Genomic DNA, 12,689 nt, shown 5'->3' with positions numbered 1-12,689 from the left:
AAGCACCGGTGTTAGCTACACCAGACTTCACAAAATCCTTTATTATTGAATGTGATGCCTCAAGAAATGAAATTGGTGTTTTTTTAATGAAAGAAGGAAAACCCATTGATTTTGAAAGTAATCCAATAAAGGGAAAGTATTTACACAAACCTATTTATGAGAAGGAAATGTTTGCAATACTACATGCATTAAAGCAATGATGACCTTACCAAATGGGAAGACACTTCAAGGTAAAAATATATCAAGATAGTCTTAAATACTTTTTAGAACACAAATTGTCTTTAGAAGAGTAGCAAAAATGGGTAAAAAAGATGTTGGGTTATGACTTTGAAAACATCTACAAAAAATGGAAGAAAAATGTTGTTGCAAATGCACTCTCAAGAAAGGATGAGGATGTGGAAGAATTTCTTTGTGCCATTTCTATTATCCAACCTGATTGGATAACAAGCAAGAGATTAATGGAAGAATGACGAAGAGGTGTAGGCACTCATTCAAAAGTTGCAACAAGATCCCAATACATTTGATACATTTATCTGGAAAAATGATTCATTATGGTACAAAGACCGTTTATATCTCTGCAAGAATTCCCAACTCAAACAAAATATTCTTTTGGAATTGCAAACCTCCTCCTTAAGAGGGCACTCAAGGTTTTTAAAAAATTACCGCATGGTCAAGAAGGAATTTTTTTGGGATGGACTTAAATATGATATTCAGAAGTTTGGTTTTCCAACAAAATAAAGTTGAGACCATTGAGATCCCAAGTCTGTTACAACCTTTAGCCATTCCAAATCAGTGTTGGGAGGAGGTCTCAATGGATTTTATCACAAGTTTACCCAAGTCTGAAGAAAAGAGTGTCATCATGGTGGTAGTCGATAGACTTACCAAGTATGCACACTTTTGTGTATTATCTCATCCTTTTAAATCCAGTATAGTTGCTACTGCATTTACGGAAACAATTCAAAAGCTACATGGAAACACAAATATTATTGTAAGTGACAGAGATCCCATTTTCACTGGAAACTTTTGGATGAAATTATTTTCTTGTCTTGGTACTCAGTTAGCTCATAGCTCATCTTATCATCCTCAATCTGACGAGAAAAATGAGATAGTGAACAAATGTTTGGAAGGATATTTTTGTTTCTTTGTATCTGATAAAAAAACATAATTGGTCAAGTGGTTACCTCTGACTGAATGGTGATATAACACTTCTTTCAATATTGCAACAAAAATGACCCCGTTTATGGCACTTTATGGATATCATCCACCATCCATCACATCATCTTTAAGACAAAATTATAAGGTTCAAGCAATTGAAGATCACATCAAACATCAACAACGAGTTCTCCAACTCTTAAATGATAACCTCACTCTGGTGCAAAATCGAATGAAACAACAGGAAGATCATCATCACACAGAAAGAATTTTTGATATAGGCGACTAGGTATTTTTACGGCTACAACCATACAAACGTCCCTCAAGAAAGTTAAGAATGATAATAAATTATCAGCCAAGTACTATGGTCCTCACAAGGTGTTCCAAAATATTGGTACTATGGCATACAAATTGGAGCTATCTGCATCTTTCTGAGTACACCCAATTTTACATGTTTCATGCTTAAAGAAGGTTATCGTGATAAGCACCCAATTCAAAAAGTATTGCCAAAACTTGAAAAAGAAGGAAATATCATATTGGATCCTGAGGAAGTCATGGAAACAAGAACCTAACAACTACGAAATAGATCAATTTCATTAAGTGGAAGAATTTACCCGCTAAATATTCCACATTGGAGGATGATAATTTTATACAGAAGCATCTAGAAATACTTAGGCATTGAGCACAATTGTTTTTGAAGGAGAAGGGCATGTTAGGTCCCTATAATACTAGTGTAGCCCACTTATTTGTATTTTTAGTGTATCCCCTATTGTTATTGTTATGCCCATGTAGCCCCCATATTGTTATTGTTGTGCCCTATAGAAGCCCACTATTGTTATTATTGTGCCCTTACATTATTATTGTTATATAGGCTCTGATTATATTGTAACCCCTTAGACTCCTATATATAATAAGGAGGTCTTATCATTTGTATCATCCAAGAATTGTTCATTTATGTAAAGGAGGTTTCCCCCTCGAGGAGGCTAATTTTGAAGTCATTGATCGATATTTTATTTTCTTTTGTGATCTAGTTACATAACAATATGACTAAAAACCCATATTATATCATCATGATAAAAATATCATCTTTTCAAGGATGGAGATGAGTATATTGTTAGAGCACATCGCAAGATGATGAACTTATCTCTTGTGAGTGCAGGCCAAATGAAAAATATTGTGAATGCTAGTACAAATTTTGTGTTGTTGATGATTAAATCTAAAGATAACGCTGAATCTGAAGCTTTCTCAGGATGTGATTCTAAATTAAAGAATGAACTGGTTGAAGTTATTAACACTTATGACAAGATGTTTTAGGAACTTGAAGGGTTACCTCCAAAAATAGAAATCCAACATGAGATACAATTGCAACTGGATTCACCACTTCCCAATATTGACATGTATAGAAAGTCAATTTTGGAGAATGCGGAGATTAAGAAGAAAAATCACGAGTTTCTTGACAAAGGGGTCATCAGACCTAGTACATCTCCTTGTGGATCTCATATTGTTTTGGTTCCGAAGAAAGATGGTACATGGTGTATGTGTGTGTGGATTTCCGAGCTTTTAACAAGAAGAATCACTATCCTCTTCCTTGCATTGATGATTTGATAGATCAGTTAAAATATTTTTATTTTTATTTTACTAAGTTGGACTTGAGAAGTAGTTATCATCAGATAAGGATTGCTAAATATGATATTTGGAAAACTTCTTTCAAGACAAAATAAGGTATGTTTGAACGGTTAGTTATGTCATTTGGGCTTTGTCATGCACCTGCCACATTCATGAGAGTTATGAATGATGTATTACGACTATTCCTTAATGATTTTCTCATATTCTACTTAGATGATATTATAATTTTTTGGTAAGATTCGTGAAGAGCATGTCAAGCATGTAAAGAAAGTTCTAGATTTCTTGAGAAAGGAAAATTTGTATTTGAAGATGTCTAAATTTGAATTTGGGAAAATGTCTTTGGTTTAGTTGGGTCATATTATAGGAGGTGGTGAATTTAATATTGATCCCTCCAAAGTTGATGTTATTTTGAATTTGCCTAAATCCAACAATGTAACAGAGGTTAGGATCTTTTTGGGAGAAACCCAATATTGGAGAAAAATTAACGCTAACTTCTCATTCATTGCAGCACCATTACATGATCTGACAAGTGTGAAGCAGGTATTTCAGTGGGGAGGCAAGTAGCAGACAACCTTTGACACTTTGAAAGAGAAAATATGTACAACACCAGTTCTAGCACTTCTAGATCTTAAGCAGCCATTTGAAATCCAAACTAATGCAAGTGAATATGCCATGGGAGAAGTTTTGATGCAGCATGGTAAGCCAATATGTTAGCATTCTGAAACCTTTTCCAATACAGTAATTAACTATCCAACGTATGATAAATATTTGCATGCTTTGGTACAAAGTGTGAAGAAGTGGAAGAATTATTTGATGGGTAAAGAAATTATTAATCATATTGACCATCAACCTTTGCAATATTTACAATCACAAAGCAAGCTACAATAAGCTATACATTTTAGATGGATGAGATTTCTGCAACAATTTCATTTGGTTATCAGGTATAAGGAGGTATTTACAACAACGTTGCAGATATGTTATCAAGGCCTATTGCTAATCCATTGTTCGTTCTTAAGCATTAATCAATCATGCATGAAATTTATATTGAACAATATAGAGCATATTTTAAAGATGTTTATGAACTTTGAGTCAAGGAAATCATGTTGAAGAGTTGGATTATCATGTTCATAACAAGTTGTTGTATCATCTTGGGAAGTTGTGTATTCCACAGGGTGAAATAGTTAATGTCATAATGGAAGCCCATACTTCTCTTATTGTTGGTCACTTTGGTGTAGGAAAAACACTTGATTAGTTAAAAAGGTATTGCCATTGGCATCATATGAATGAAATTGTATCAAGATATGTAAAATGAAGTTTTATGTGTGCTACTAGCAAGCCAAGTAATAGGAAATTGGGTTTGTACAATGCACTTCCTAGCCCTTCTTATCCTTGGGAGATTATTTCTATGGGTTTTGCTGGGGGAATATAATGTCTAGGAAAGGCTATGATTATTTATATGTTGCAGTGGATCATTTTAGCAAAATGCATGTGTTGACGCCTTGTAAAAAACATGTTACAATTGAACAAACTACAAATATGTTCTTCCAAAATGTATGGGTTCATTTTCGGTTACCTACTTCGATTATTTCTGACCAATATTCTTGATTTATAGGGAAATTTTGGTTAAGTTTATGGGAACTCATGGACACAAAGTTGAAGAAGAGAACAACATTTCATCCACAAACCGACGACCAAATAAAAGTAGTGAACAAAAAAGTAGTGCATCTCCTTCGAGGATATTGTGGTAAGAATACTAAACTTTGGGATGAGCATTTTCATTACATCCAAGATGCCTACAATCATGCCAATCATTGATCTATACAAGTATCTCCATTTGAAGCTTGTTTGGGTTATTTGCCAAAGTCTCCTTTGGATTTCATATTTTGTAAAGATATTGTAGTAGATGGACATAGTGATGTGGAAAAATCCAAGCATTTCATTGAACAAATCCAATTAGTGCATCAAAGGGTACAAGAACAACTGGAGAAAAGCCAAGCCTAGTACAAAGCAAGACATGGTAAGCATCAAGTTGATCATGATTTCCAAGTGTGAGATAAAGTTTGGTTATACGTCAGCAAGAAAATATTACAAGGTGAAGGTGAAAAGCTCAAGAAAATAAATTATGGTCCTTTCAAAATCTTAGATAATATTAGTAACAATGATTTCCAATTAGATCTGCCACCTTACTTGCAAATTTATTCTATTGTGGATGTGGAAAATTTGAGATTGTATGAGCCTCCTATGATTGTTGATCAGGAAGATAATGTTTAGATTCCATCTATAGAAGATTTTGCTCCTGAATATTTAAATGAGTTGCAGGAAGACTCTATTCATGATAGGAGGATAAGAACTTCATGCATAGGTAATGTGGAGTATCTTTGTGTGTGGCTCAAAGGTACCAATCCAAGTAGAGCAAGATGGATAGAGATCGATAAAGTGAGGGAGTTGTAAACTCACTTACTTTCTAAGTAAAAACATACTTTTGGTGGTCCAAAAGCTTCCACTGGGGAGGAATGACCTAGGGGATCAAAAATATGCTAAAAAATGAAAATTCTCAAAATATCGCAAAACCAGTTCCAAATCATAAAACTCATCGTTCAGATTCAAATGACACTTGAATCACCTCAATCTGACAGCGTATGGGGAAGTTATCATGTCCTAAAGTTTTTGGCAAACAAAAAAAGAGTCAAAGTACAGGTTAACTGTGCAGTTACGTATGCCACGTATTAGTCCATATGTTGACGTGGTACTAACATGAGTAGGGTGACTGGGTTATATGGATTGGAAAGTGGGACAATCATATGGGGACAAGTGGTGAATATCCATTATCTGTTAAATTTCAATTTGGGCCAATCTTAGGCCACCACGTGGGCCAATCAGAGGGCCCCACATGGCCCTAATAGAGGCCGCCACGTGGCTGTGGGAAGTTGAACAAAATTTGGTTATGCACTGGATGATCCTCCACAGAGTTCGACCACATTACCTCCACGTTACAAACCAACCGCCCTACCGATCAGACTACCATGTGACTTGTTAATACTATGTTGGCCCTTTATATTTATTGTCAAATGGTGGAGAGGTTGGGTGGAATACTGACCCTTGGTTTTCAATGTTACATGGAACCACCGATGAAGAGTATAGGGTTGGGGCGCATGGCACCCTTCCCATGCCAAAGGCACAACAACTAGGTCATGTGCGAACACAAAAAACCGAGGGCAAATGTAATGGGTGGGTGTGTGGCCTATGGCTCGTGACCCTTGGTCCCATGCAGACATATGACCAACAATTCAAAGTTCAGGCAAGGTCTACGACCCATAAAAATATATATTAATTAAAAATGTGCTAATTTTTCCTACACTGCCGAATCAAACTCGGGACCAAAGGGTTTCCAATTGAAGAACCCGACCAATATGCCATGGGTTGTTTTGTTGCCAAGTTAGCAGGGTCGAGACTTTTAGCAGAGTAATTTGCAGACTAGATTGGAGAAAGGGTCATATTTTTCTCATTTTTTAGCCTTTTTGAGCTCAAGAAGAACCTAGATAGGGGTTTTTGAGAATTCTAGATATGATGGTAATGTTATTTTTGCATATTAAAGCTTGTATGTTGATATATTGAGAATTTGAGCATATAATAAAGAGGTCACATTGGAAGCTGGACCCAGAGACATATCCCAAGATGGGTGAACTCCGTTATCAATTTTCCTGTGCTTGATGTTTGATGCTTTTCCATTATTAACTGTTAAAAATTATGCAAAATTTACTTAAGTTTATGTACTTTTGTAATCATGATAAATTTCCTAAAATACATGAACTTTCTTGCAAATTAATTCATTAAACCCTCACTTTTTATTTTTGGATCATGCATGTTGGTCACCTCTCTAGAGAACTTATCTTTTTATCCTATTCTCCAACCTACAAGAAATATCTCGTTTCGTTCATACCACTTGATGAAAACGGATTCTAGGAGTCTAGAAAATTTGAAGCCTTCGTGGTTCGATTATGAAACCTATTGGTTATGAGCCCATGAAATTTCCCTGTTAGTAGCAATGGAGCTTGCAGTCACCACATCCTAGGCTCTTGGAATTCTAAGCACTGGAAAAATCAATGCACATAGGATCACTACTCTCAAGTCCATTATACTACACCTAGGGGTTTATCCCCATAGTGACTCATAGCCTCGCTTTCTACACTTCCATGTAACCTCGGTGATGACCAATGTGTCCATGCAAAGTTAGGGATCCTTGAATCAGTGTTTGCAATTTAACGTTGGGGATTAATGGCTCCAAGCTCATTAAACGTCACCAAACCTCGAATCCAACCAACCCCCTTTTTCCTTGATGTGCAATTTCTTGTGGGGTATAATAGTGTTATCAAGTGAAAAACAATATTTCAAACAAAACCTCTTCCAAATCCTGATGGGATGTGATCAGTTTAGGGCTCAACAACTCCAATTCGTTTTTTTAGATCAATATCTAACATGAATTGTAGGGCCCCTCCCCCTATGACGTCAACACAAGTGTGTGTGTGGGGGGGGAGGGGATTTCACACTCACGGTTCTTCTCCTAGTTCCACCAAAATAATCGAATAATGCAGACTTGGCAACAATGAATCAATGCCCCTTGTTTCTTATGGGGAGGGGGGTATTCGCACTCATGGTTCTGCTCCTAGATCCACCAAAATAGTAGGATGATGTGGACTTGGTGATAACAAATCAATGCCCCTTATTGGGGGGCTAGGGGTACCCCCATGATTTCACGCAAGGTGGGGGGGGTCTGCACTCTAGTTCCCCCTCATTGTTCCAACTATATTATTTGTGTGTTTTATTGTTAACAGTCCTCGTTCCCTTCATGATAAAACTCATGCAAAGGTTGAGTTAAGATCTTTCCTTTGTGGTTACAATTTGTCTTAGGAATGAGATTTGATCATCCATTGAATGTGTGGGTTGTTAAACCCAATAGGAGCCCTCTAAGTTATGATTGTGGCTGCCTACAATCACCAACAACTCTCATGAATTTCAAGCAAAAACATAGAAACCAAAACATAAAAAACATGGTAATTGATAGGTTTGTAGAATTAAAATAAACACACTCAAATTTACAGACACAGAGGATACTTAGATTAAAGAAAACCTAGTTACATTGTGCAACCTCTCAAGGCTTGGCTGCACTCTCAACCTAATTTTTACGTTGTATTAGTTTCCTTTCCGGACATGCTTGCAAACTGTCTATATAAAAAAAACAAACCCTATCATTTACAAATAGGAGGAGTTGCGTCCTATTTCCATGACATGCCTTTAAAGACTTCCAAATAATTCTTATAATTTACAAAAGCAAAGAAAATCATGTCCTCTTGCTACAATTACCATGATGTGCCTTATAGAGGCACACATTTGATTTGGGGGGGGGGGGGTTGATTTACGCCCCTGCATCTTACTCATACAATATAAATCTTCATGATCTCTTGATCATATTCCCTCATTGCTTAATTTCATTTATCTTCAATATTGGTCTTCTTTCTCCTAATGTATCGTTGGGTTTCTGCGTGCACTCAATAGTGAGTTGCAACCAAGTCTCCATAGAAACCTCACTAATATATCTCCTCGAACTAGGTCTTTTGGTATCACATGTTATCCTCCTCTGTGACCTCTCAAGCTTCCTCTTCTCCTCTAGTTGTTGCATGCTACTCACCTCTCTTGAGAACTTCTCATGTTCTCCCATTCTCCAACTTGTAGGAAATCTTTCCGTGCTCTGATACAACTTAATGAAAACCTAGGGGTCTAGAAAATTTGAACACTTGCTGGTTCGATTCTAGAATCTATGGATTATGGGCCCATGAAATTTAATTGTTAGAAACAATGGAGCTCATATCTAACAATGGATCTTGCAATAACCATACCCCAGGCTCTGGGAATTCTAATGACTGGCCAAACAAAATGCACACAAATTCACCATTCTCAATTCCTTCATACTAGACCTAAGGGCATATCCCAATGATCATAGCCTCACCTTCTACATTTCCACATAAACTTGGTGATGAACGATGCCTCTACATGAAGTGGAGCCTCCTCAAATAAATGGTTGTGATTTGATGTTGGGGATTGACAACTCCAATTTCATATGATGTCACCAAACCTCGTCTTCGACCGAACCCATTTTTACCTGATGGACTCCTTCTTATGGGGCTCAATAGTGTTATCAAGTGTAATACGAGCTTTCAAAAAACCCCTCCTTTGGAGCTTGATAGGATTTGATTAGTATAGGGCTCAATAATCCCAATTCATTTTGTAGATTTACAGTTGACAGGAATTGTGGGGCCCCTCCCCTTATGAATTTAGCACAAAGAAGGGGGAGAGGGAGGTTCACACTCATGGGTTTTCTCTTGGTTCCACCAAAATAATTAGACGACACAGACTTGCTGATAAAAAATCAATGCTAGTTGTTGATTGCAGTGGTGGGGGTACCCCCACGATGTCATTCAAGAAGGGGGGTGTCTGCACTCATAGTTCCCCTCGTCCTTCCAATTTTTTCTATGAGTGTTTGAAGGTAGGCAGTCCTATTTTCCTTCACAATAGAACTTAGATGAAGGTCAAGTTCTTCTCTTGCCTTTGTGATTCTAATTCATCCTTGCAATGAGATTTTATCATCAGTTGAATGTGTGGGCTATTGACCTTGACAGGATCCCTCTGTGGTGTGATTGCGACTACCTACAATCACTAATAAATCTCGTCCCTTTCAAAAAAAAACATGCAAACACAACATAATAAATGTGATAATTGATAGACTCTATAGACTTAGAATAAGCAGACACAAAATTATAGATACACGCGATACTTAGATTAAAAAAACAAACTTAGTTACATGGTGTAGCCTCTCAGGCCTTGGCTGCTATAACACCCCACCCCACATTTACCCATTTTTATAAGCTCTTTAGGGTAAACAGGAGATGAAAGTTACTATGCATGACCCAATTTCCAAGATACACTTATGGAAAATTGGGTCTACATGTCTAGAACTGACTGCAAATACCTAGTGACACATGATCACATTGTTATTAACCTAACTTGACCCAACACTATTTCCTTTTAGTTTCATTTCCTTAAATCTAACACAACTTTCTATTTTTTGGCAATTTTTCCGGTCCTAAACTTCTGAGGTCGTTTTGAGGGCCTAAATGACATTAGGGAAAATGGAGAGGCTGAAGGATGCCAAAATTTTCTTCACAGATTCTCTTTTTGGTCTTCTCATGGAGATCTTCAAAATGAGATATTGTGATAGCCAAATGGAGATCGTATGCCAAAGTTACAACCCTGGGAAGTTGGTGGTGCAAATTATTCATTTATACAAACGCTTTGTAAACATAGTACATGTAGGTCATGAATGCATATAGATCTATACAATAATTCATTAAGCTCATCATATAATCATTGAGAAGTCTTACTGCCTCTCTTACTAGTTGCAACAATACACATTAACTCATGCATTCATCTAAAGTAATCAAGGGCCCACTAAACCATGGAATGGATCCATAAAAAGAGCATATCATATAATGAGAAATATACCATTCATTTAACCAATATTTAACCATAATGGAACCATGACAAACCAGTCATAAAATCATACATTAAATCAGTACTTGTGCTCATTAAACTCGATAAGGAATAACACATAATAACATATGCAAATGCCAACCAAGTGAGGGACTTCCATGTACCACCTGACCATATATTGGGCTGAACCAAATATTCATTTCAGTCAATCATCCCTGTGCCATATTCCAAGCATGAGCATGGGATTACATGGGATAAACCAAAAAAAAAAAACCAACCAAGGAATCTAGAGGCTAAAACACATATACCCTCAACCACAGTGATTTCACCTCTTCCAGTCCAAAGATCACTAACACCAAAACAAAGCTTGGATGCCTTCCAACTTTCTTCACCATATGCAGAGGAATTTTCTTGTCTCCACCCACTTGTCAAGAGTTTTAGGAGAAACACCATCACCACCCTTAACCCTTATAAATTTTCATGAGACCACCTCAACTAGGATCCAAAATCTACCAACCATCTGAATCTTAACCAAAATAGGGAACCCACTACATCATGTCTATCCAGGAAATGGAAAGCGAAAGGATGAAACCACTGTCAATCCAGGAAAATCCCATGTGAATGGCAACAAGTAACCAAAGAACCAAATGCATGTATCGTGCATTCAAATCTCAATAAGGAAATTTCACATGCAACATGTTACCTACAATGTTCTCATATTGTAGCTGTTTTTCCTACCTTTTCTTCATTTCCCATGAATTCATTTTCTTGCTTATGTAATTCCACCTCCCACATTAACCCACTTTCATCACCCTTCCGGGTAAAGATGAGCAAAGGGATAATATAACATGACTCAACCTCCTAAGTACAGTTAAGGAAGTGGAATCGACAACTTGAAACTTTGTTGACTTCCTTCAGGTGTTATAAACCCTCATTCACATGGATGACCCTATCTCCCAATGACTATAGACTAAATTACTTACTCCTGTGCATGTGACACCGAGATTTGAGCCACTTTTTCAGGGCTAGGATCCACACCTCTGCCTTGAACTTGATATAGATTCTAGAAATGGTAAATGACACATCGAAAAATATTTTAACACAAAACTTAGACAAGGACTTAGAGAGGAAGGAAACTATCATTCGATATGTGAGATTAAAGGGATCTAGCTGGTGCTAACCTCAGTACCACCATCTCTATTTAGATTGTTAGGGTGTTTGATGATCTCTGATGCTTCTCCAATTTTGCATTTGAAATAATGATCCTCTTCAACGATGATGTTAGAATCTTCATGGCATAGGTGGTGCTTAGTTTTGGATGAATGTTAAGCAAGATATGAGGAGAAAATTATTTCATTCTTAATGTCATCCCCATTTTCTTTGAATCTAATCTTAATGATCGACCAGTCTCCCCAATGTAGCACTTTTCGAAGGAACAATTGATCTTGTAGACCCCCTTGAACTGAATTTGATCAACTTTATCTTTAACTGATCTCATTTGTGTCTTATGGTCTCAAGGAGATTAAATGATGTAGTAATACCATTCTTCTAGAGGACCTTAGAAATATTATCAGTGGTACCACGAATGTAGGGGAGGAATGCTTTCCTATTGGGGGGGGAGGGGAATCTGCAAAGGGAGGACCCTCTTTGGTTCTTTTGATGGTTCTACAGATGTCGTTGTGGCTGTAACCAATATCAAGGAAAACCCTAGTGATGTGGTATATCTTTTGCTAGAGATGCTCCATGTCACATAATATTGAGGCTCTAGTGATTAGAATGTTGAGGATCCCCAACTTTTGAGCAGGATGATGATGAGAATCAACATGGAGATAACTATTCGTGTGAATATTATTTCTGTATACTTGATGTTGGAAGAGCAAGGACAAGCTGCTTCGCTCCTAAAAAGGCATGGTTCATAAGGTTTCGTATGGCCGCTTGACCATAAGGGAAAGGAATAAAATCCATTTAAGTTCCTCGATGAGTGAATATGCCTCGTACCCCCCAAAAATGTGTTTTTATTAAGAATAATGCTATCGTCCTTCCTTTTAGAGATAAGAACATCCAGAAAGGGGATGCTATTATTATATTTTGTGGGGACCAACCCTATAATTTTTTATTATTTTTTTAAACTAAAAATATAACCATAAGAAAAATAGCATTGGGAACTCAAAAATTATTAAGCAATATATAAAAGTTTCCTGAATTTCACTTTATTGAACATATCATCTAATTTACATGTTATTAACTAAAACCATAATGAAGTCATACAAAAGAATACTATAACAACATAGGTACCATTCACTAGGAGACGAGATTCAAACTTGACTTGCTGCTATTTTCCCTCCTTCGTTGTCGGTTGCCTCCAA

Source organism: Pinus tabuliformis, chromosome 7 (genome assembly GCF_031772625.1).
Source record: "Pinus tabuliformis cultivar Carrire ecotype Pingquan chromosome 7, CPIR1, whole genome shotgun sequence".
NCBI lineage: Eukaryota > Viridiplantae > Streptophyta > Pinopsida > Pinales > Pinaceae > Pinus > Pinus tabuliformis.
This window is presented reverse-complemented; position numbering follows the sequence as displayed.